Source organism: Perognathus longimembris, chromosome 23, assembly GCF_023159225.1.
Source record: "Perognathus longimembris pacificus isolate PPM17 chromosome 23, ASM2315922v1, whole genome shotgun sequence".
Taxonomy (NCBI): Eukaryota; Metazoa; Chordata; class Mammalia; order Rodentia; family Heteromyidae; genus Perognathus; species Perognathus longimembris.
Genome location: NC_063183.1, coordinates 24,060,349 through 24,086,551, shown reverse-complemented (window position 1 = coordinate 24,086,551; position 26,203 = coordinate 24,060,349). Strand labels below are relative to the sequence as shown.

Genomic DNA, 26,203 nt, shown 5'->3' with positions numbered 1-26,203 from the left:
AAAGTGATAATACTATGTAAGAAGAAGAGTATTTTTTAAAATTATTTTTCCCAACTACTGGTCCTTTTCCTTGTGTGCACTACAGTTTTGTGCCTTGAGGCAATAGAGAATAGAAAGGTTCAAAGAACAGAAGTCCATGTTTAAAAGTGAGATAATCTGTATTTAAGAATTGAGAAAAATATTAGCAACAAGGCAGCATATTGTTGCTTGAGGAAGAAAGAAGGATGTATAGGAGAAAGAAAGGTGTTGGAAGGCCCTAAACTTAATTCTGCACTGCTCATTTTTATCTTATTTCCCTAATGCACTTCTCCCCACTCCCAAAACAGAAAAATGCAAAGAGAAATCTTGACTGGGTCTTTCTTTTTTCTTTTTGCCAGTCCTGGGGCTTGAACTCAGGGCCTGAGCACTGTCCCTGCTTCTTTTTGCTCAAGGCTAGCACTCTGCCACTTGAGCCACAGCGCCACTGCTGGCTTTTTCTGTATATGTGGTGTTGAGGAATCGAACCCAGGGCTTCATGTATACGAGGCAAGCACTCTTGCCACTAGGCCATATTCCCAGCCCCACTGGACCTTTCCTTTTAATTAGGACATGGATTGTTTACTGTGACGAATTCCCTCTTCTCCCTTAAAATGCTAATCCTGCTTGGGAAGGTCTTTGGGCAGGTTTTGATTTATCACAAGTCAAAAGAAGATGGCTCATAGGAAGTTTGAGGGGTCTAGGTAAGGCTGTTCTGGTGGTCCCTAGGGCTAGTTTTTTGTTGTTGTTGTTGTTGTTTTCAGACAACTCCCTAGAGGGAGTTCTGAGTTATAGTCTCTTGGGGGATAATTGGTGGGGAGGGAACCAGCAATAAATTTGTATTTTCCCTTGGATTTTGAAAGATTCTATTGAATTTGTCAAAAATATCCTCAATTTAATTAAAAGTCTTATTCTAAAATATATACATGGCCAGGTGCTGGTGGCTCATTTTTGTAACACTAGCTACTAATTAAGGAGGCTGAAATCTGAGGATCGAAGTTCAAAGCCAACCTGAGCAGGAAAGTTTGTGAGACTCTTATCTCCAGTTAGTCACCAAAAAAGTCAGAAATAGAGCTATGCCTCAAGTGGTAAAGTGAGCAAAAGAAGCCAGGGACAGTGCCCAGGCCTTGACTTCAAGCCCCAGAACCGGCACCCAAAACACACACATACACACAGAGATACACACAGACACAGAATCAATAAGAAAATGTCTATGTTGTAAAAACAAATTTGTCATTTGTAAAAATTTGGACTATAATTTTGGATCTGCTTGTTAAACCCCAACTTAAGGTTTTTTGAATGTTTCCTGAATGATTGATATTAGAATAGATGAATTTGGGGGACAGATTTTTTTTTTATGTATTTATGAAATCTAAAGTGAAAACAAATCACCCCTTGCTTTAAAAAGAGATGTAAGATGAAGTGCCTGCATCTCAATTTTCCCATTTTGTTTTAGTGTGTCTGTTAATCTGGCTGTAGGGTGTGTTTATCTGCTGTGAAGTCCACTGAGGCATGCAGAGATGAGCACTGTATGGTTTTCCCCAGTGGTCTGTCTTAGGGCATTTATAACTGTGTGGGGTCAGAGAGAGAGAGAGAGAGAGAGAGAGAGAGAGAGAGAGAGAGAGTGTGTGTGATCCAGAAGGGCTAAGATGTCAGCTATTACAAAGTTATTTAGATCCTGCTTTAGGAAAAGAATGAGACATTGGATTCTAAAATATATCTTATATTCTACAAGACAATTAATTGGAAGTATGCACAATTATGATTAATAGTATAGTATTTAATACTTTTATAATTTATGCTAATATTAGAATTTCTATTTCTCATGTCTTTAACATAAGCTATTTTAATTTGTTGTTATGTTTATTTAGTTCATTTAAACCCATGGCCTAGGTTAACTGCTAATTAAAGTAATTCAGATGATCTGTACCAATTGTTTATGGCATTTTAGATATTTTTTTTGTTAAAGTGGATGTATAATATTATTGCATGTCTTAAATGTATCAGAATGGTCATTGGTTTGACTTTCTGCCTTCATAAAAGTGTTAAAGTATGTTGTTTTTAAATATTCTTGTTAAATCATTTGCACATCACCATAAATAAAAGTTTTCATGACCATAAATATTAGAAATTCAATGAAAATCAATAAATAAGGTATGGAGAATGTGTTACTTTGTGAAGGAATATATTGTAGGATTAGAATGGTTATCTGATCATGTAAGAGGAAATATTTTGATTCAAGATACAAATACTACTACTAAGAATAACGTGTACATCAGTTGGTAGTAGACCAAACTGTAGACATTTGGAAAAATGACTCCTAAATTACCCAGTAAGTTGGAAAGATGAAGCTTTCTCAGCATGCATTCTCATGATAAACATAACAATGTGTAATATCTGATTAGTGTCATAATAGATTGCCTGAAAGATAATGGTTCTAAGGGTCAATAAAACACACAGTAGGAAAGAAGTAATTAATGTAACGAATCTAGGTTCAGAAACTGAGAATTTTTGTTCAGCTGGTTATTAATATTTTTGCTTTTAAAGTCTGTTCTAAAGCATTTTAAGAATAGCATAATTAGAGGAAAAGATCATGTTTTTTCCTTGCAAGCTATGGCATAATTAGGGTTGCGTGGAGCTACAAAGAAACTACCTTCTCCTCCCCTCCATTTTTGCCTCCCTTCCCTCCCCTCCCATTCTGGGGTTTGAACATGGGGATTCAATTTTGGTAGATAGGTTTTCTACCATTGGAAACCCACCCCTTAGCCCATATTATCATTTTTCATACAAAAATTAAATAAACACTGTTCTGCTTGAGAAATTTCATAGGGCTCTAATTTTCTGTATGACTGAGCTCTTAGGAATTTGATTGAAAGATTGTTTTTAATTGGGAAACAGATTTTTATGTCTAGGAAAAAAAAATACAAAAGGAACAATGTAGGCTGTTGCCTTTAGTCCAGTTCCCCAGTAGCTCCAGATATCTCTACAAGTTTGAGAACTGGCCTTAGGTATAATGGTAGCTGCATTTGGTGTTGAGAGCTAAAAAGGAACACTTCGTTCATGTCATGGCACAAATTAGGAAACAGACCAAGACCCTGTGTTTGATGAAAGTAACAGTTGATGTTTACACTGTTGCACATTTGGAAAGTTTAGTTTTCATAGTTTCTCCATTAATACTAATTTATCAAGGTGACATTCACTGACATGTAAGGGGAAAGATAGAGTAGTCCCATGTGAAAAGAGATTCAAATGGCATTTATATAGTAAACTAGACTAAAATGGATCATTGAACAGAAATGTGGAATCTCAGTGGGTGAAAGTTCGTTTGTAATACGCACAATATATTGTGCCTGGTAGATTCCATGTAAGGGATCTTGAAATGAAGTCATCTTTTCCTTGGGCAGTACTGGGGCTTGAGCTCTCAGGGCTTTGTGCTTGTTGAACAAGTGCTTTACAACTTGAGCCATGTTGTAGAAGGTGTTATTTCACTGTGGACCATAGCATGGAGTAGCCAAATCCCAGTAAATTTTAAGCCAGTTTTTATGAAAACATGGTAGTATTGACATTTTTTTCTAGAGATTTGTTATAAGTATGAAAGAGATATTTTAGATTTACTGGAGAAAGGATGACATCCAGAAACCTAAATGATAGATTTAGACTGAGACCTGTAGTGTTGTTCTTGTTGAGGGGCAATGGCACAGAGGGGAATAGAGAAAGCCAATTAGCAGAACTTGATAAAACTTTATAGTTTGCCTCTGGAGTAGAAGAATAGGTAGGTTTGGTTATGTATCTTGAGAGAATAAAAGACTTTGTATGAAGGACAAGGCCAAAAGGGAAGTACCTATGAACAGGTCTTGAACCTGTCTTCTTCCATTTTCCTTTCCACACCAGAGAAAGCTGAACCCTTCAGGGTTGATCACAGTCATAGTTCTGGTGTATATGGCATATATTTTTCAGATTATGATGTAGGAGGCAATCTTCTGACCTTTCTTCACTCTTAGGAACGCAGAAGTGAGAATTGTTCTGAATTTGGTGGTGGGGAATTTGGAAATATGAGCTTTCTGACAGCTGAGGACTACAATTCTCTGGATTTGAATAAGAACCTGGAAATATCCTTAGTTCCACACCAGCTCTGTGGGCTGACCCCACTTGAATTTTTAAGTGAGCTGATTTTCCGGTGATGATACTCTCTAGTGGAAAGGAGACATGCCTTGGGTGGATTTGTCAGGGATAAGCTCTGTTAGCTCTACCTGAAAGTGGATGGCTACATTGATTGTTAACTTGGAGCAGTGAAACCATCACTTGGAATGCCCTCAGCTGTCTGCTAACCATGAGTGATAGGGCATGGCCAGGCTGTAACTTGATCTCAACAGCTGTTTGAACAGAAGAGCTGCTATAGGGTAGTGTAGGTTGCTGTATTCTAGGAGTGTGACATCTGAGGTTTCATCCTTTCAGTGAGGTTGAGGTGGCCTTTATTTTTCTATGGAAAATCAGCGGGCAGAATTCATTTAAATGAAATTGGTTTGGTAATGTACAAAATCTAATCATTCCCTCCCTAAGATTTTAAATGTACTGTCTCTTCATATTGTACTGTTTTCTATTAATCACTGGCCTTAAAAGTGTGGGAAATATAAAGATGAAAAAGATGCCTTCAAAGAATAACTAAAGACTCAGACTTGGAACTTAATTATAAAACTTACAATATACAAAAAAAGGCATCATTTTCCAGAATTTACATTCTAGGTTAAGCTGTAGGAATACAAAGCATTTTATTAGAATGGGAAAAGGAAACAAAGTCTTATTTATTTTTGTTTTGAATTTGTATTTCAGTTATGAATTTTACCTTTTTGTGGCAGACAGCAGTCATAGACCTCTGCATTCCATTGTCCGTTGTGTTGTACCTACAATAAAGCCAGGCTCCTTAGCCTGGCACTTAAGGACCTTTAACTTTCTGACTCAAGTTAAAGTTTTCTTTTTCTCTGATCCTCATCTCTACACTCTAGCTGTAACCTAGTGATTCATTAGTTTATAACTCACTTTCACAAGGTTTTCCCAATAACATTGACTTTGTTTCATCCATTAAAGGTCAGCTTGTATTTGAAATCTGAAACTTTCATAGAGACAGACACTAGCTCTTATGTGTTTCCTTAACACTTATTACAACTCACTGTGTAATATATTTCTTTATTACCTTTTATCATTGAGGATTGTATGCAATCTCTGCTAAAGTATAAATTCCTTGAGGATAGCTGGTGTTGTTATTATACTTGTATCCACATATTTTAGTATATGCCCCAAATATAGTGATACTCAGTAAATAAAGTGGCATCTCTTCAGTGGCTGTTAGAACCTTTCAAGAAAGGTGAGAGTTGGCTATGTTCCCAATCTTGGAATCTGGCTGTATTCCCAGTCTTGAAATGGAGTCTTTGTCCTTTGATAATAACCTTTTGAGTATGGGTAGAGAACTTAAGTTAGTAACACATTTTGAGAATTATATTTTAGTTAAGTACTTTGCTTTTTCTGAATTTTGTTTTGTTTTTGGTGGCAATGGTATTAGATTTCATATTTACTAAACAAGTCCTCTACTACTTGAGTGATTGAGTTCCCTGCCCTTTCCCCCCTTGTGGTCTGTTTTGAAAGCACATATATCTCAGCTACAGCAATTGTTACTGCTTTTTCACAAATGAATATATGACATGATTTTTTTACTTAGTACTCCATCAGAGGCTTGTTACTTAGAAAAGTGGTTTGGTTGACAGCCATTTTAAGATAGTTTCAGCCAGTGAAAAAATGTTGTGGACAGACTTGGTTTGCTATAATGTTTTCATAAGCAATTGTAATTTTAAGTGGAAGCAGTAGTTGGATGGGTGATGTGGAAGGGTTAATCAGTATAAGCATTTCTTTTTCTTTTTGCCAGTCCTAGGGCTTGGACTCAGGGCCTGAGCACTGTCCCTGGCTTCTTCTTTGCTCAAGGCACTTTCCACGTGAGCCACAGTGCCCACTTCTGGCTTTTATGGTGTATCTGGTGCTCAGGAATTGAATCCAGGGCTTCATTCATGCTAGACAAGCACTCTACTACTAAGCCACATTCCCAGTCCAGCATAAGCATTTTTAGAATGCATGAATTTCCGTGAAAATTGGTTGTGCTTTGACAGAATCTCACTATTTATATTTCTAACTTCTTTCCAAATAGACAATCTCGCTGATTGCATAAGTTGATTTTTAAGTAGGTTTATTTACATCTCCCTCCCTCCCTCCCTCCCTCCCTCCCTCCCTCCCTCCCTCCCTCCCTCCCTCCCTCCCTCCCTCCCTCCCTCCCTCCCTCCCTCCCTCCCTCCCTCCCTCCCTTCCTCTTTTCTTCCTTCTTCCTTTTTTTTTTTTTTTGGTTGGTTGTGAGGCTTGAACTCAGGGCCTGGGAGCTGTCCCTCAGCTTTTGTGCTCAAGGTTAGTGCACTAACACTTGGAGCTACAGCGCCACTTCTGATTTTCTGGATATTAATTGGAGATTAAAGTCTCATAGACTTTTCTGCCCTGGCTGCCATCCTCAGATCTCAGCCTCCAGAGTAGCTAGGATTATAAGTGTGAGACACCATTGACCAGCTGGTTTACATCTTTAATACTTAGCATAATGCCTTTTTTGAAGGATATACTAATAAATATGCTGAATGAGTGATGTGATCAAGCTCAGTACTAAAATGAGGTTTTCTTTTTAATTCAAAGAGAAGAAAGTTGAGAATTAATGTGAAACATCTTTATTTTACTTTCTGTTCATGTTAAATGAACTATAAAATAAAGCTCTTGAGCAGAATTAAATGTCTGGTCGACCTTTGCTGTAGGCTAACAATACTTTTGAAATTTCTGTTTGTTTTTATTTCTGTTGTTTTGAAAATATTCTTTGGATTCTGCTTGTTTATTAAGTAAGTACTAGTTTGTCTACCCTTTCTTTAATTTGAAGAATTAAAGTAAAAATTTCTCTCCATAGTTTTTACTATAGCTTGATCTCTTGATATTCAGATACATTTTGCATATAGAATAAGCAACATGAGTAAGTGAAAAGTGAGTGCATTTTAATCTCATCAAAGAAGAGGTTAAACATAGCTAAGGTTTCAACAGCAGAATATGCATTCTGATAGTTTTTGGTGAAGTCAGCCATGGCATGGGTGACTCTGGCCTCTTTTTAGCTTCTGGCTGTCCTTATCTGCCTGCTGTCTTGGAAGCTATTTTAGGAATGCACAGAACCTGGTAGAGATATGGATTGTATTGGAAGAAACAGTGAGTAGTAGAAATTACTTAAAGGAGCAGGTCTATAGCCAGGATCTTAGAATGTTTACTTAAGCCAAATTATATTCTAATGACTGGCTTGGGCATAAGTGTTAATCTATCAGAATTGTTAGCCAATTATTATAAATTACTGTTATATTTAATTCCTAGCAGAGAGGTTTTGACTAGGAAGAATAAAGTCAAGTTACTGTGTACTGTGTATAACAAGTACAGTGTTCCATGATAATCATTTAGCACACTAGACACTAGGTAAGCACAGAGACAGTAGGCACTAGGAGAAGTGTGAGGAGAGGAAAACAAAGGGGAACTACTACTCCCAGACATAAACTCAAAAGAGAGGAAACACTATTTACCTCTATCCAGTTCCCAGACTAGCATTTTTTTTTTCTTTTTTTTTTTTGCCAGTCCTGGGGCTTGGACTCAGGGCCTGAGCACTGTCCCTGGCTTCTTCTTGCTCAAGGCTAGCACTCTGCCACTTGAGCCACAGCTCCACTTCTGGCCGTTTTCTGTATATGTGGTGCTGGGGAATTGAACCCAGGGCCTCATGTATACGAGGCAAGCACTCTTGCCACTAGGCCATATCCCCAGCCCCTCAGACTAGCATTTTTATAGTGCCTTACTCTGTTGGATTCTGATGTGATTTTTTTTTTCTGTAGAATTGTCAGAAAAGGAAACCGAGGCAAAGCAAAGTTGTTGTTAATTTTTTTCTTTTAGCTTTAACACTATGTAAGGTGGTAGGAAGATATTGATTGATATGTGTAACTCCAAAGCTTATTTTAACCATTATACTCTGTTGGCTTTGGGCCTTCCATTTGAACAGCCTTATACCAATAAACTGCTGGTTCCTAACTTACTTACAAAAAAGATTATAGAATTAAGTAGTTAAGGTCATGTGCTATTTTTTCCTTTGGCAAATATAATGTCATAATGTTCCTAAATATGAAATTTCTTGTAACAGTTTAATGCTTATGAAAAATGCAGGATCTTATTTTCTAAGAGGTTATAGTTTAATGTATTCATTTATGTATTTGTAGTACTGGGATCGAACTCAGGGCCTCATTCAAACTAGGCAAGGGCACTACCACGTAAGCCACATCCTCAGCCCTCTCATTCCATTTAGAATGCTACATTATTTTCTTTTTCCCCTACAGAGTTCAGTGCTTGGAAAGCAGCCTTTTATTTGTTAGGTTAAGGCAGTTGAGGAAAGGTCTTGGGACAGAACCATGAAGTGATGTTAACCATCTTCATTTGACTCCTTTTTTTCTGGGTGTGAGTTGGTTTGAGCACTCAGTCTTTCCAGATTTCATCATTTTTTGATTATCAGTGTCAAGCTGGTAAACCTGTCTTGCAGGTTTGTTCTTTTAATGACAGTTTTATTTATGAGGAAAAATAGAACTAAAAAAAGAAAATAATTTCTGTTAAAATCCAACTGTTAGATCATCTTTAAATAAAAATCAATAAAAAGTTAGAAAAATGTTAACCTTATCTACTAGTAGAAAGCCAGGTAGGTCTGTATTTACTAACTTTGATAGGAAGTGGCCTACTTTAAATTTAAGATCTCATATGAATGGGAGATAACTATTACTATACTGTTACTTTATTACTATAGATATGAGCTACTTTCCTTTTTCTTTCTTTCTTTCTTTTTTTTTTTTTTTTTTTTTGGTTGGTCATGGGGCTTGAACTCAAAGCCTGAGTGCTGTCTATGAGCTTTTGTACCACTTTGAGCCACAGTGCCACTTTTCGTTTTCTGGTGGTTAATGGGAGATAAAGAGTCTCTTGGACTTTTCTGCCCCAGCTGGCTTCAAACCATAAACCTTAGGTCTCAGAGAGTAGCTAGGATTTCAGACGTGAGCCACTAGAGCCTGGCATGAGCTACTTTCTCACAGTTGTGACTTGGGTTGAAATTCTAACTCTGATTTGCAAGCTTGCCTCCTTATATACAAATGAGGATAATTTTACTTAAATTACAGAATTGGTTTGAGATTTGAGGCATAAACCGTACATACAACATAACATAATACCTAGCACATCGTTAGTAGACAATTCTTGGTATTAATAAATTAAAATTTGAAATAACATCTTCCTTAACTTTGGATAAAGACAATTTTATTTTAGTTAACCTTCTATCATTCTTAATATACAGACTTACTAAAATAAATGTATAATTCCAAAAATGATTTCATAACCACAAATAGAAAAGATAATATTTCAAGTAGCATTTTTATTTTGTGGAATTATATTTATATAACCTGCTCATAGAAAATTTGCAGGTTTTGTTTGATAATTTTGTTTTGATCATTTGTTTGATAATTTCCTGGAGTCATCTGTAGTTCTGTGTATTCTTGCAAATTCAGAAGGCTTATCTTGTATTCAGTACAATGATCAGTTTAATTGGCTCTGTAGTATTTAGGATAAGGTTTGCTTTGGCCAGGATATATTTTGGCACATGAGAAAAAACAAGCTCCAATGTTGATGATAACTGCCTTGTCTCCATTGTAGCTTGGTCCCCTGGCAGTGACATACAGCAAATGTCAACAACAACCTTTGCAAATGTTAAATAAAAGAGCAAATTAAAGGGCAGTGATTCATTAGGAAAGAATTTTGTCTGAGCAAATTAACTCCTATTCCTGTTAGTCCACGTTAAAGAATCAGTCTCTTGAGTTTGGGATGTGATTGAACTAGGAATTGTGTAGTTGAAGGGCCTCTCTTACTCTTAGTGGGTACTTAAGATCTGTGATGTGTGCTTTTTAGTGTAAATGTTTCTTTAAAAAAATTATACTTTGATATCTGATCATCAGTTTGATCAAACTGACCAGAATCCTCTTAACTGTCAGAAGGGAGGGAGGAATTGTTATTATAGACTTTTAATTGCCTGTATCAAATCACTGTCATTCCACCACAACAGCCAAGCAGCCAGCGTATTTTCAAGTTTCTCTGTCTATTCTGTTTCTCATTTCATTTCTGGTTACGCTTGCTTAACTAGTGCAAAATCATTTTCACAACCTTAGTGTGTAGCTTGTCCAGAAACTAGTTGTTATTATTCCTTTTCCTAGCCCAAGCTGGAGTTTGCACATTTGTGTATGCATATTTTTGATTGAAAATATTTTATCTTTTCCTTAAGATAAAAATATTGAAAATATTTTATCTTGAGATTTTTCAAAACTAGTTTTTCCCCTTTCTCAAAATACCTCCATTACCATGTACTATGATGGATTAATCATGAATTTTATCTGATAGATTAATCATGAGGGATCATTTAGTTCATGGATAGTCATAGTTGTTTATAATAAACTATTTTCTATATGCTAAGACATTCTATGCTGTTTATAAGTCTCTGTGGTCAAGTACAAATATAAGCTGGCTAATAAAATTTAAGTTTGTTTTATCCATACATTATTTGACACAAAATTAGAAGTAGATTTTCTTCCTTAGCACCTTATCCAACAGCTCAAATAGCTTTAAAAATGAATTAATGAAAGAGGATCTCAGATAATTGTTGAAAGCAAAAATGATAAAATTTGTAAGCTTAAATTAATTGATTGCTTGATTGCCTGTCAGTCCTGGGGCTTGGACTCAGGGCCTGAGCACTGTCTCTGGCTTCTTTTTGCTCAAGGCTAGTACTCTTATCACTTGAGCCACAGTGCCACTTCTGGCCTTTTCTGTTTTTGTGGTACTGAGGAAGGGAACCCAGGGCTTTCTTTATGCATGCTAGGCAGACACTCTCCTGTTACTACATTTATATACATTTTTATCTTCCTAATTTAAACTTCACTTCTTTGCTATTTCAGAAAATGTTTTGGTTTACATGGCCTTGGCCCCTGTGTAGGGGATCAAACCCAAAGCCTCAAACATGTCACTTGAGTACTGATCTACATTCCTGGTCCTTTAAGTGAATTTCTAAGGGCATAAATGTGATTTCCCTGATAAAGTCAGTCTTTGGCATACTGGTCAGATCCAATCTTTCTTCATTTGATCATTGATGTACCTTCACACAGACCACATCTACAAATCTTTATTTATTATGAATCATCTATTTTCCCCAGTGAGTTCAAAAGGGTCACAAGTAGGGATCTTTATGCTGTATATTTGTATTTAGTGTAAATTACCTAAGGCAGCACGGAAAGGAATTTATGTTATATTAGGAATATAATCTTTATAATTGACTTCAGTTATGTCAGCCCAGTGTGTCAGTTTATTATGTTTTGGAGTAATAGGTAGTAATAGGTAGAAACCTTTCATGTTGAGAGAAAATCAAAATAATAAATTAATTTTTCCTATTTTTATTCCTTAGTTCATTTTTTATTCATGTATTCAGTAAACATAAAGCCTCTGGAATGTAGAAGAAGTTCTACCAAATTTTGAGGAGATGATGACAAATTAATGGACATTTTTGAATTAACAGTTTTTTGTTATCTACTATTCACATCAGTAAGAATAGTGCTTATAGAAATACATCAGTTTATGTATAAAGTTTTTTTTTGTTATGTTAGATTTTGAGCTCCTTGAGGTTATCTTCCAGTGTCTTCCATGCTGATTTAGGCAAATGAGTCTCTCCCATTTGTGTTTGGGAAATATTTGTGATGTGGTACAAGAAGGAATGGCAGACTGTACCCATCACTACAATTGCCTGATTATTATTATTTGCCTAATTACTCAGTGGTCATTCTCAGTAATGGAATAAGCCTAGATGCACCTAAATCTTCCCAGGGGCCATAATGTACTATGGGGAGAAGCTTATATGTTCTTCACTATAACCAGAGTAGTAAATTTATTGGCATATAAAATCTTGTCTTGATCAGTCTTAACAGTTTTCAGGAGAAACATCTGGTAGGTTTTGGCTTTGTTTGGTTTTGTTAGGTTTTGTTATTCTTTTGAGACAAACTGTGTAGCCCAGGCTGGCCTCAAACTTGTGATCCTCTAATTTCAGCTTCTCAAGTGGTAGGATTTTAGAGGTGCAACACCATATCCCAAGGGAACATTGTGTGCCTCTAAATTGAGTTGTATTCCTTCTTTACTAATCAGGTGACAAGAAACAGCTTTATTAAGCTATCAGATTAGAATGAAAATAATATTTAATATACATTGTTTCTGTATTTGACTATGAAAAGAGGAGATCACATTTTTATTAAGAACCTTCAGTATGTTGTTAGACACAGTGTAAAGTGCTTTACCTTCATTCATTTAATTTTCATAACCCTGTACAAGAGCTCTTCTTGTTATTCCATAAGTCTCTAAAAGAGTGTTTTGGTTCTTTCCTGGTAACCATTATTCCATTTTCTGCTTCAGTGTTTTTAAGTGTAGTTTTATAGAGATACAATAACATATCACATACCATAAAAGTCACCCTTTTAAAGTACACAGTACCTTTTTTTTTTTTAAAGTGTATTCAGAGTTGTGCAATCATTTCCACTGTCTCTTTTCAAGACACTTTTTTTTGTTTTTATGTCTATCCTGGGCCTTGAACTCAGGGCCTGGGAACTGTCCCTGAGTTTTCGCATTGAAAGCTAGTACTTTATCACTTGCACTACAGCTGTGCTTCTAACTTTTATGTTGGTTAATTGGAGATAAGAGTCTCATGGACTGTAATGCCCAGGTTGGCTCAGCCTTTTGAGTTGCTAGGTTCACAGACCTGAGCCACCAGAACCCTGCTTGAGAACACTTTTATTTTGCCATGAAGAAACACTGTTCCTATTAAATGTGAGTCTTCATTTTCCTTTGCACCTAGCCCCCAACTAGGCTTTCTGAGAATGAGTTTTCATAGTCTAGACATTTCATGTAAGTAGAATCGTGCAAAAGGTGATCTTTTGTGATTTTTTTCTTAGCATTTTTAAGTGCTTATTCATGTTGTAGCATATACTAATACTTCACTTCTTTCTATACCATGTTTAACTGATCCCATTCATCCATTGAGGTTTGGTTTGATTGTAAATTTTTGTTATGAATACATTAATATCTTGTACAAATTTTTGTATGGACATGTTTTCAACTCTCTTGTCTATATATAGTCAAGTGTTACTCAACTATGAGGTGTCATCTGACAAACTACATACAAGGTCGTTTTCTTGTGTATAAGCACAGCATACACACTTACATAAACCTACAAGTGATAAGTCAGTTACTTGATGTGTCTTCCTGTTAAAGGCAAGAAGATGTAGGAAACACAGATCTATGATGCTGCTGCCAGCATAACTTACCATTCTGCTTCACAGTAAACTTCTTTAAGAGATAACTATAGTCAAGTATATAGAAAGCTGGATGTGGTGGCATGCAGCTGTATTCTTAGCACTTGGGAAGAAGCTGAGGTGAAGAACCCCTGAGCCCAGGAGTTTGAGACCAGTCTGGCAACACAATGAAACCCCCCCCCCCACACTCAAAAGAAATATAGTTTGATAAATACATCCTAACAAGTAACACAGTCACTTATTGTCACTATTATTAAGCATCATGTATATTCATACTAGGGTATAGTATACATTTGTACCTCTGGCAGCAGAGAAGATTTGTTTATGCTAGCTAGCATCACCATAAACACACGAGGGATGCCCAGCACCATGTCATTAGAACGACTCCATCATAGGGAGATGGGCATTTTTCAGATTCAGAAAAATCTTATGGGATCACTGTAGTACATGTGGTCATAGTTGAAATGTCATTAAGTGGTGCATGACGGTACCTAGGAGTAGAATTATTAGGTAACAATTAACTATATTTAACCATTTGAAGAACTGCCAGACTGTTCTAAAAGTTGGGTCCCTGTGCTTGCTTCGGCAGCACATATACTAAAATTGGAATGATACAGAGAAGATTAGCATGGCCCCTGTGCAAGGATGACATGGAAATTTGTTAAGTGTTCCATATTTTTAAAACTAAGAATGACACATACTGGAGGGGATGTGGCCAAAAGGGAACCCTACTATACTGTTGGTGGGAATGTAAACTTGTTCAACCACTCTGGAAAGCAGTATGGAGGTTCCTCAGAAGGCTAAACATAGATCTCCCCTACTACCCAGCAGTCCCACTTTTGGGCATCTACTCCAAAAGATTACAAGCAAGATCACACTAAAGCCACCAGAACAACTGTGTTCATCATAGCAGAATTTGTCACTGCTAAAATATGGAACCAACTCAGATGCCCATTAGTAGATGAATGGATCAAGAAAATGTGGTACATATACACAATGGAATTATATGCCTCTGTCAGAATGACACTGCCCCATTCGTAAGGAAATGGAAGGACTTGGAAAAAAATCATACTAAGTGAAGTGAGCCAGACCCAAAGAAACATGGACTTTATGGTCTCCCTCATAGGGAATAATTAGTACATTTCTAGGATAAACGTAGCAGAAGATCACAATAGCTATGCCCGTATGAACATACAAGATAATGCTTTTTTTCCCTCTCATATTCCCTTCCTGTGGTTTTACTCCTGCTATTACTAACTGATCTCAATACCCCAGATACTGTATATATGTGTTTGGGAACTAGGAAAGGGAAAGGGAATACCGAAATGGAGAGACAAAGGACAAAGATTAACCATTGCAATAGCAATACTCACAAAACCAATTGGTATTAACCAACTGTACAGTTCATGGGGGGCAGAGAACTTGGGAGGGGGCAGTTGGGGAGACGGAACAATGAAAGGGGAGGTAACAAGTTGAATAAGAAATGTACTTCCCTTACATATGAAACTGTAACCCCTCTGTACATCACTTTGACAATAAAGAAGGGAAAAAAGTGGGTTCCAATTTTTTTTTACATATTTGCCGAAGTTTTTAAATTTTGGCTATCCTAGTAAGGGTGGAAACTTCATTGAGGTTTTTATTTTCATTTCCCGAAAGGCAGCATTTGATGTGCCTGATGGCTACATGTATATTAGATTTGGAGAAACGGTGCTTTAATCTCTGAGGTGGTATTGATAATTCTGGCAGTAGTGTATCCTTCAGAATAATGTAATGAAAGAATATATACACTCCCCAGCCCAGGGACTAGCACTTATAAATGCATTTTTCTTTTTTGCCATTCCACCTGAGGTCCTTCTAGTTTACTGGAACTCACTGGGCATTTTGTGATGGCTAGCTTCAAATCCACTTCTGGCTTCAACTCACTACCATCTCGAAGCCCCTTACTGCCTATGCTTGTGACTGTCCCTGGTAAACTTAGCCATATAGTACAGTCTTTTGTGCTTTCATTATAAAAGTAGATGTAAATGTTGTTTTAAAGACTTTTCAAAAAGTTGAATTTAATAAAGTATTTCTTAGAATCAAGTTGAAATGTGTTCTGCCTTAGTAAATACGAGACTGCCTTTCCCTTACACTTTCACCTCTCTGGGATAAAATTTCTCTGGCAGATGAAAGTCTTAACTTTTGGCCAAATTTCTTGATGTCTGATCACCAAATGTTATTTCAGTTAAGGAACTCTGGTTTCCAGATGATGGTATTACCTTAAAACTTGCTGTTTTCAAGCCTGGTTTATGTAGAGCAGGACAGCTAGAGTGTTTTATTGGCTACTTTTTTTTTTTTTTTTTGTGGATTCTAGGGAAGCATCATCTGTAAGTCGTGCAAATTAACTTAAAAAAACTTTGCACAACTAATTATAGACAGAAAAGGTAGAATTTCTAGACAAAAGAGATGTTTCTTCAAGTAGGATTTTTTTTTTCTGAGTTAGGTTCTCTAGAATGTATTGTCAGGAGACCATTTGAAGAGTATATTGGCCAACATCTGCAGTTAATTTTTGGTGACCCATAAGAGAGCCATCAATTTTCTTGTGAAGTACTAGCTTTTTAAACAACAGAGGTGGGACCTGTACTGATTATAAACTGATTTAGAGCATTAAAGAGACTGTTACTTTCAGACCACTGGGTTTTATCATGAATATTACATAATAATGAAAAATATAATGCTTCCTGTATTTGTTTCTACTGTCTTCACAATTCCTAAGCTGTAGATGTCTACACTTGTTTTTTGACTTTCAAATCAAGAATTTGAAGCTTAGAAAGTTTTGGGAAACTGATTCAAAATTCATAAAATAGGCAAGTCATCCAAGTGGTGTTTAAACAGAATTCTGATTCTAGAGTTCATCTGCTATATTCTTGCCATATTAACTACTTTCTATTTATATTAGTTAAAAAGTTTTAGCCAGGTGCCAGTGGCTCATGCCTGTAACCCTAGCTACTCAGGAGGCTGAGATCAGAGGATCATGGTTCAAAAACCAGCCTAAGCAGGAAAGTCCATGGGACTCTTTCTCCAATTAACCACCAGAAAACTGGAAGTGACACTGTAGCTCAAAGTGGTGGAGTGCTAGCCTTGAGCATAAAAGCTCAGGGACAGCAACCAAGCCCTGAGTTCAAGCCCCACTACTGATTTAAAAAAAAAAAAAAAAGGGCTTTTAGTATTAAACTTAGAATCAAGAAAAAGAAAAATGTATTTTGGTGATCATACATGATATGTTTGGTGTTACAGCTTTGAATACCATTCAACCTGCCAGCTAATTTTGATGAGATCAGTTACCACTCTTACCGGTTAAATGTGTATAAGCCTCAGAACCTTCGACTTTGTGTCAAAAGCTCCAATAATGCTTTTGCATAGAGGGCAAAAAGTCTGTGAATCCCTTTAGAAATGTATTTGAATAGGTTTTGGTTTTTGTTGTTGTTTGTTATTTTAGGATGGATGAGTAGTATTTTTAATGATATTATATTTTGAAAGAAAATGAATTTGAACTCATATTTTCCTTATTTTATACTTGTATGGGGAGGATCATGGCCGCATACACATATAAAGTGCTCCCCCGCCCCCCTGCTCTACTTTTGGAACTGGCAGAGTTGATTATTCATCCCTACCTGATACTCTGAAAATGACTTGATAGTCTGTAAAGCTATGTGATGCTACAAAGGCAGATCATAAATAGAAGAAACTCCCAAGGTTCGGTCTAATCCAGTTATTCAGCAGATTACTAAATTAAAATCATTTTTATACAATGTTTGAAAACTACAAAATTACAGATTTTCCTTGACTTACAATGTTTTGGCTTACAATTTGTACTTCATCATGGTACAAAAGCAATATGAATTTGTTAGGAACTGTGCAATTTTGAATTTTGATCTTGTTCTAAACTAGCAGTATGTGGTGGGTAAGATTATTTATTCTCATAATGCTGAGTGGGGGCAGCAGGCTGCAATAAAGAGAACACAAGGGTAGATAATTGGTACTCTGTAATGTTCCATGCTTTTTTAAACAGGTATTTTTTTGTTAACCAGGTATTCAGTAAACTTTTTAACAAGTATTCAGTAAATAAAATGAAATATATCCATCACTTCTATTATGTATTGGCTTTGCAGAAGATGATTTTGCACAATGATAGACTACTGTCAGTGTTCTGAGCACATTTAAGGTAGACAGGCTAAGTTACGATGTTTAGAATGTGTGGTGTATTGTCTTAATCATATTTTTGATTTACAGTAGATTTTACAGAATATAAGTTTGTAATAAATCAAAGAGTACCTGTAGTTATTCCTGACAGAGAATCTGAGATTTTAGGTTTGAGATTCAAAGTATCTTCTAAGCTAAGATATTGCCATTTAGAAAATTAAGTGGTAGGCAATAATCTACCAGGGAAATTATCTCACCAGTAGAATAATCACTTTGTAGAATAATCATCATAATAGCTTCCTTTGACTAATCACTGAATTCTTTTTCCAAAGGTAGTCTCTATATATTTTTGTCAGGTGTACTCTCTTTAAAGTTTTGGGCTGTTATATATAGAATTACTATTAGCCTCCTGTGGACTAAATGTAGTATTTATAAGTAAATAAATACATAGTGTATTCAGAAGCCACATTTGAATTGTAAACTAGCTAGATTTTCTATAGATTGGTTTATGAGAAACAAAATATCCTACGTATTAGTATCAAAAATGAATCGCCTAAGTCAACCTTGAGGTTTGTCAGAGGGTCCATTTAGATGTCTTGTGCTGGTTTTCACATGAACCTTAGCTCTGGTAATTGGTGTTCCTCATGAGTTCTAAGGACCTGTGAGGTCCTCTGACTTATCAAAGAAATCTGTTTAAAAACAGATGTATACTTTGCTTTGTTCCACCTAGGATTTGAGCTGGCTGGTTTCCTTTTTTAGGATGAAACATGTATTTTCCAGGTTTTCTTCCAAATTATGTTGTATATAATATATAATGAATTGGCTATTTGAATTATTCATTTATCCAAGATATTTCAGTCTGTTTGAGTGAAGGAACCAGTAGGAGCTCTGTGAATGCTGCCTAACAGAGAGTATGGAGTTCTGCTTTGGTGGAATAACAGCGGTGTTTGCTGAAAATTATTCGCTTTGTCATATTTGTAATTATGCACTTTTAGAGGTACCCTGAAGCCGTGGGGGAAATTGAGAAAAACTTATACATTTAACTTTTTTTCTGCTATCCAATTATTTTTTGCAGTTCTCTTTTGGTTAGATTCTTCTAGAAGGACACAGAGTCTTTTTACCTTTCATGCAGAATTACCAACTCTTATTTTAATCCTCCTTTTTCCTTTATCTCTTCAAGCATACTATTGTTTAACAGTTGCTTTGTGTAAGATGTGCGTCTTGCATGCCAAGTTTGATGTGGCAGAATGAATCATATTGCCATTGATCTCAGCCTGAACAAAATAGCCATCTTTAAATAGGAAGAAGTTTCTAGCTTCAGGTTGTTTCAGCCCCGAGAGCCTTGCCTAGTCTGCCGTGTAAAGTCAGTTGCTTCACTCTAAACAGCACTGTATTAATATGCACAACATGACCATTTTCAGTAGAAGGTTATTAGAATGCTAGTTTGTATCCTCTAGTGAATGAAATGATGTGTGATTATGAAGTCATCAGGCATGGACCAGTAAGACTCCAGAGAGCCTGCCCCCTCCGAGGTCCTCGGGGTGCCATTGATTGGTGGCCATGTGTTTGTGCCCGATAGACTGTGAAATGGTGTGTTGCTCCACGGCTGTGTTGCACCTGCGCCCCACCGAGGTGATTGATTGGTTTGGTCATGTGGAATGTTCCCATCTGGTCTGCAGTAATGTGGTGTTTTTTTTCTTCTTCTTCTGTGAATAGCAAGTGCTGGCTGGATAGTTACAGCAAACTATTTCAGGAGCTAAATAATCCTTTTCCTCTAAGCACAAGTCAGAATTTGAAGGAGTTCGTGGTGGTTTTTTTTCCTCCCTTATTTTTTGCTCACCTTGTTTTTGCGAAGGTAGACATTCTCTACCAAGTACCTTCCATAGCCCTTTTCTCTAGGATGTTGTATATGCCTCTCTTCATAGATTTCTGTCACCATTTTTCATACTATATTAAAATATACTTTATATATTTCTTATTTGTGCAAGTTTAAAGCAGCCTCTATTATCCCGTCGTTTGTTGTTCTGACAATGTCACTTGAGGTGTTTTGCAATTTTTAAAAGATGATTTCTATGATCATAATTAGATTATCAAAGTACAAATGTATTTTTAAGCCTTCATTTAACCTCACAAAAGTAGTGGTTTATTTATTGAAAACTACTGATGTTGCAGTTTAAATGTCAAGAAATTATTTATTAGGTTCTTTTTTTAAAAGATTCTGTAGTTATATTGGGCGGTCTTGTTTGATATTTCTTAATCTTAGTCCTTTTTCATAATTGATCTATTCATTCCACCTAATGACTAATTACATATCAGAGCACATCATCAGCCACATTCATCATAGTAGAATGTAATAATCAATGACATTTCAACAAAGGAAAAAATAAATATGCAAATAAGGCCTCATTAACATTTGCATGAGTTGTTTGAATAATCACTTTGCTGACAAGGCTGTAATTAACAGAAATTGATGCTGAGTTCAGTATTTGATAGTGTGTTTTCTCAGCGTTTTATTGTTGTCACTGCGGGGGCTGAAATGAAGTTCTGCTCTACTTGTACCTTGACTGGAGTTTGATGTGCTGGGCTGTGCCAGGTACGGAAGACTTCTGGGAGCCCTTGATTTGTCAGTGACCTACACTAAATGCATATAAAAATACTTTATTTAAATTGCCCTATTTTTTAATAAAGCATTGGTAGATTGTAGCAATTACAAGGCAAGTGTACAAAGAAAACAAACATGAAAAATCAAATCATTCATTATTTTTCCAGAATGCTTTATAGGAATCAGATACTCTTAAGACTTCAAGGTTTAAGTTTTCTTAAACCATGGAAAATTGTTGCCATTAATTTTTTGGGGGTGGGGAGCAGGGGGGGCCCTTAAATCTGGCCTAGTGAATCACTGACAAGAGGTTGGTGCTTACTGTAATTGAAAATCACTAGCTTGGGGGGGAAATCTAATTATAAAATATACAGTTAGAGAGAGAGAGAGAGAGTGTGTGTGTGTGTGCGTGTGTGTGTGTGTGTGTGTGTGTTTTAATACTTTGCTCCCCCACATTCCTCCTCCTTTTCCTGTACTGTTTCCTGTTTTTGTCATGGATATTAACTGAAATGCACCAAACACAATAAAGCTGTTTATGTCAGTTTTTTGGATGACTGCAAGTGCTGATTATAACAAGTTTAAGGAATTTCCTTTGTTGAATGTGTACCCGTGCCATATGGCTCAACATGGAACATTAACTTGACAGGGATAATGGATTGTGGTATATGGAGACAATTTTGCCTGCAGCTTCACTATAACTCATTCTGGTTGGGGATCACAGGTTTATAGTATGGGATGCAGCAAACATCCAGATGGATTTGCTTTACATAAAAGAGTTGCATTGCTTTTTATTTCCTCTCTGTAATTGAAAAAAGAACATTTTTTAAAGAACCAAAATATTAAAAAGTAAACAAAGAAGGGAAGACTGTTCAAAAGAAGAAAAACGTGGGTTCTGCGTAGTCTTTTAGTAAAATGCTAGAAAGAGCTCATTTCTGTATCTTTAGCACATTACTTTTAAAGTCAGGTTTATGTAAACTCATAATATTTATCTTTTAGAGCAGTGTCTAAAATGAGTTTTCCTGTCAAAATTAGATCATCTATGTCAGCCTTTTAATAAAGTTCCTGTATTTGAGGTTTATAGATGTGAAGAATAAAGCAGGCAGTGTCATTTCTGCAGTTATTTTACTAGTGCTGGCCCCGCCTGAAATGAATGGAATTTGTAAGATATAAAACAGAAAGCCTTCTAAAAATGTATCTAGTTGTTTTTTTCTTACTGTATCTTAAAGTAGTAGAAGATAAGGTTTTGTTAGGCAGTAATAAAAGCAAACTGCTAATTGGTGTCTCTTCGGCTTTTATAAGTATCCATATGAAAATTACTCTGATTTATATGGTGAGGCTAGACAAACCAAAAGCCATGGACTCATGAAAAGATCAGTGTAACCAACATTAGTTACCTATAGAATGTTTAAATACACTGTTGTAGGACAGACATCTAATTTAGCTCAGTTACAGGGGTGGGGTGGGTGGAAGGGTGGCGTCTAGAACATTTCTTCATGAAGCTGTTTTATGCTTATAAACTGGCCTTTTCAGTTATTTTCAGTTTGTTTTGAAAGCATTCAGATCGTTTAAAAAATTTTCTATTCTTAATAGGTGAAATACAGAACTAAAGTCATCCATTTTAATTATAGGAAGTTCTACAGTTTTGTTTAAATAACATCATTGATCTATAATATTGATCTTGAATTTCCTTGATACTTTAGATAATATGCTTTCTCCGAGCATAGTGGGTAATGACATATTTCTTGCATAGCCTTCAAATTGAACCTTTGCTTTGAGTCCCTGGGACAGACACAGAAGTAAAAGGCTGGGCTTTTTATCTAGTATTTTCCAACACAGATATTTTCTGACACAGGAAATACTAGAAAGTGGGAAGAAAATTACTTTGTGAAGACATATGGAAGACCTTGATTTTTGTCATTGTTTTGCTTTCTCTCGGGAAACATAGTCTCTTCATGGCTTTTATGAAGTCACAGTGGCCCATCAACAACTAAAGATATGAACATAGGAACCACAGTAGCCTTATGGCATAATTAACTCACTTGTTTTTAACAGATTGAAAGATATTATCTCTACATTCATCTACGTGAGATAGATCTCAGTTTCTACCACTATATCTCACAATAATGGATAGGAAAGAAGTATGTGAATTTTCTCAAGTAATAATTTTCAGAAACAATTTTAGACTTGACTCTTAATTCATTTTATACTAGGATTTTTCTCTAATTGTGGTAGCATATATACACTAGCTATGTAAATAATAAAATGTCTTCCCTGTATTTAAGAAATAACTTATAAAAGGCATCTGATTGAATAAAAAATAATATTGTTCATTTCTACTTTGGTAAAAGTTTGACACTTACATGTGAAGGACTTATAGTACTTTCATAAATAATACATAAAATATTGTGGAAATTTTCATTATTCCATTTTATATTGGCAGTATAAATCAAGGCATTATTTTTTCCAGTAACTCCAAAGTATTGCACAGTGAACAGGCTTTGTTTAAAGACTATTCTGTTTTTTCAAAAATATGCTTATCTTTAATTGTACAGCGGTGTTGCCATTTAACAAAGTAGTTATATCACTGTTGTAATTACTTTCAACACGCCATGTGAAACTGTAGCTTCTTTTGTTGATGATCCTCTTGTATCCCTTCCTGTGGTTATACTCCCGCTATCACTGTATCTCATCTGAATACATTGGGTACTGTATATACTTGTATTAGAACTAGGGAATCGAAAGGGAATATCAGAATTGAGAGACAAAGGATAAAAAGACAAACAACTCCAAAAGCACAATACTTGCAAAACTACTTGGTGTAACCCAACTGAACAACTCATGGGGGGAGTAGGAAAGGGGGAGGGGGGAATGAGGGAGGAGGTAACAAACAGTACAAGCAACGTACCCAAGGCCTAATGTAGGAAGTTATAACCTCTCTGTACATCAATGTGACAATAAAATAAAAATTAAAATTAAAAAAAAAAAGTAGTTAATGAAGGTCAGTGTCACCGCTTTGAGCTTTTTCACTCACCACACCCATTCCCTTGCCTTTTTTTTTTTTTTGCCAGTCTTGGGGCTTGAACTCAGGGCCCGAGCACTGTCCCTGGCTTCTTTTTGCTCAAGGCTAGCACTCTGCTACTTGAGCCACAGCGCCACTGCTGGCTTTTTCTGTTTATGTGGTACTGAGGAAGGGAACCCAGGGCTTCATGTATAGGAGGCAAGCACTCTTGCCACTAGGCCATATTCCCAGCCCCTCCCTTACTTTTCTTAATTTTGTAAAATATGCATTGATTTATTGAGTGCATATTCCCCACTTCTCTCTTCTCTTCATCATCTATTCCTCTTGGCCCCCACCTCCCATCTTGCAAGTACAGTTTTCTGGTGCTCATTTTAATACTATTTCCCTCCCACCCTCTTTGCAGCAGCCTCCCTGTAGCTAGTTCTTTCCTTGTTAGTAACTGTCAAAAAGAATGAAAACAAGGAAATAGGATTTCCACTTCTTTGATTTTTCTTTATCATCATTGGGCAATTAAATATTTCATAAGATTGGACTTTGATGGTTATGTCTAAAGTGATACTAAGGCATTATTTAAAAGATTTCTGGGGCTGGGGATATGGCCTAGTGGTAAGAGTGCCTGCCTCATATACATGAGGCCCTGGGTTCAATTCCCCAGCACCACATATACAGAAAATGGCCAGAAGTGGCGCTGTGGCTCAAGTGGCAGAGTGCTAGCCTTGAGCAAAAAAAAGAAGCCAGGGACAGTGCTCAGGCCCTGAGTCCAAGCCCCAGGACTGGCAAAAAAAAAAAAAAAGATTTCTGTTCTTTTCTTTCTCCTTTTAAAACTGTTTAGAGTCTCTATAGTTGGGACTGGCTCTTAATATTTATATCAGATTTAGGGGGACTCTTTTCCTGATGTTGGAGTCATCATAAGGCCTTTTTCTTCTCTTCTGCTGGCTGTGCAAAGCAGTGTATTAGGGATTGCTCATGGAGTTTGCTGCTTTTAGTGCAGACTCTGCCATCTGTTGCTGCTGATTCAGACAAGTACCTCACAAATAACCAGATAATTTTCACACTTATCTATCTCAATCTGGTAAAGTTTTGTGAGGTTATTTGTATATGCCATTTTCAAGCCATTGTGCCAGTTTAGAAAAGGAGCAGCTATATGTTTTAGAAACCACTTATTCTCAGATGAGTTCATTTAGAGACTGTTGGGATCAGGAAATAGAAGTTAAAAGAGGCCAAACTGTATTTCCTGTGCCTGACAGATGAAAGTCAGGTAGGCTATGTGTAAACAAATGCCTTCAGTGTCTTTTTCAAGTGCATGCTTCCAGCTAGATTGCACAGAGTTCTACCATAATTTAAAGAATGGAAATTTTAGGTTTAGATTACTAGAATCAAAGCTTCTGAAAGTGGATGAGTCTTGTTACTGAATTCATCATTATATTAACTTGTAGCTGAGATAATTTGCCTTAATTATGAACTTGAGTTCAAATTAAGTTTGGCCCCATGCACCATAGCTAAACCTCCAGGAAATCTCCCACCTCTCTATCCATCATCATCATTTGCAAACATTAAAACATCTCTGATGTTCACTTCATTAAAAGGAATTGGTATGTTACAGCAGTGGCCTGCACTTATAAATCTGCATATTATAGTAAGCCAGAGGTGAGAGAGCAAACAAACTCTACTACTTAGATTGATCTATCAATTGATCTTTCGTTCCTATTCCCAGACCTGTCGAATAAATTTGAAATCCTTTTTTCTTTTTTTTGTTAGTCATGATATTAGAGCCCTTTGGCTTAAGACTATTGCTCTACCACTTTGAGTCTCAGGCCACTTCCGGGGTCAAGTCCCTCCCTCCCTTCTGAGGAGGAGGAGGAGGCCCGAACCCGGAAGTGAGCTGAGGCTCAGGAGGCTAGAACCTAGAAGTGGGCCGTGGGTTTGATTCCTCAGTGCCACATAAACAGAAAAAGCCGGAAGTGGCGCTGTGGCTCCAGTGGTAGTGCTAGCCTTGAGCAAAAGAAACTCAAGGACAGTTCCCAGGCCCTGAGTTCAAGCTCCAGGACTGGCAAAAAAAAAATTAATCACTATTAAAAAAAGAAAATTCATCACTATTTTAAAAAAATTCATCACTTTTTTTTTCCTTCTTCCTCTAAATAGTCCCTTCATTTGGTTCATGTTCTGTGTCAGTCTGCGGCTTTGATATTTGTGAGTTTTTCATCTCCGGATTCAACCAACTGCTAATTGGAAATACAGAGAAAAATCCAATACAGCAAAAGTACTGAAAATAATCAACAACTTTATGTAACATTGACATTGTCCTAGGTTTTATAAGTAGTCAAGAACTTACTTAGAGGGGCTGGGGATATAGCCTAGCGGCAAGAGTGCCTGCCTCGGATACACGAGGCCCTAGGTTCGATTCCCCAGCACCACATATACAGAAAACGGCCAGAAGCGGCGCTGTGGCTCAAGTGGCAGAGTGCTAGCCTTGAGCGGGAAGAAGCCAGGGACAGTGCTCAGGCCCTGAGTCCAAGGCCCAGGACTGGCAAAAAAAAAAAAAAAAAAAAGAAGTTACTTAGAGTAAAATACTGCTAGTTTTTAATAAGGTACTTCAACAGTTTTCTTAGTCCTCTGATTCCTGAAACCCATCTCTATACATCCCAAAGGAAGACATACTACACAATGGAAGCAAGCCCTCTTTTCCCCAGAATACAACAGGTAGTTTGTCATTAAATTAAAAAGTTTATTTTGTTATGGTGTTCGAGGGAGGAGATTCCACTGTCCCTCCAAGAGTTCACCACTCAGAGACAGTCCCAAGTAAAAAGATGGATTTATTGGGGAAGCAAAAAAAACAACTGACTCAGGAGCTGAAACTTTGACATTGAAAAGTGGGCTGACCGGCCAGGGGACACAGTACAGACTTGGCGCTGACACTGTAAC

The 26,203-nt window shown here is 36.6% G+C and overlaps 1 protein-coding gene and 1 non-coding gene across 6 annotated transcripts in view; both read left to right on the top strand.

The window, feature by feature from the left end:
• Tcf12 (transcription factor 12) overlaps nt 1-26,203 on the top strand; it is a 252,997-nt gene that overhangs the window by 106,073 nt on the left and 120,721 nt on the right. The window lies entirely within an intron of this gene.
• LOC125341241 lies at nt 14,055-14,161 on the top strand. The gene has a single exon (XR_007208924.1). It is a non-coding gene; the product is annotated as a U6 spliceosomal RNA (small nuclear RNA).